Source organism: Rhinopithecus bieti, unplaced genomic scaffold, assembly GCF_001698545.2.
Source record: "Rhinopithecus bieti isolate Rb0 unplaced genomic scaffold, ASM169854v2 scaffold_42532, whole genome shotgun sequence".
NCBI lineage: Eukaryota > Metazoa > Chordata > Mammalia > Primates > Cercopithecidae > Rhinopithecus > Rhinopithecus bieti.
The window spans coordinates 1,550,429-1,550,701 of record NW_016818301.1 but is presented as its reverse complement, the minus strand read 5'-3'; positions in this window follow the sequence as shown (position 1 = coordinate 1,550,701).

The window sequence follows — 273 nt, the reverse complement described above, 5'->3', positions numbered from 1 at the left end:
CCCATTGCACAGCGAAGTCTGTCAGAGAAGGAAATGCCTCCACTTCTCCTAAGAGTGATGAAGACAGATGGGTGAGGAAGGGCAGAGGGAACCAAGTTGAGTTAGGAGTGGTGACGGGGGGATGGGGTAGCTGGGGGGCAGTGGGGAGGCAGGGGTTAATGGAGCTGGGCATCACTGGCTTTGATGTGGTGGTTTGGGTGGGGGTAGGGGCTGGGGGAGGGGGAGCAGTAATTACCGAGTTAGACAGAGCAGGACAGGACAGGCGGGGGGGGG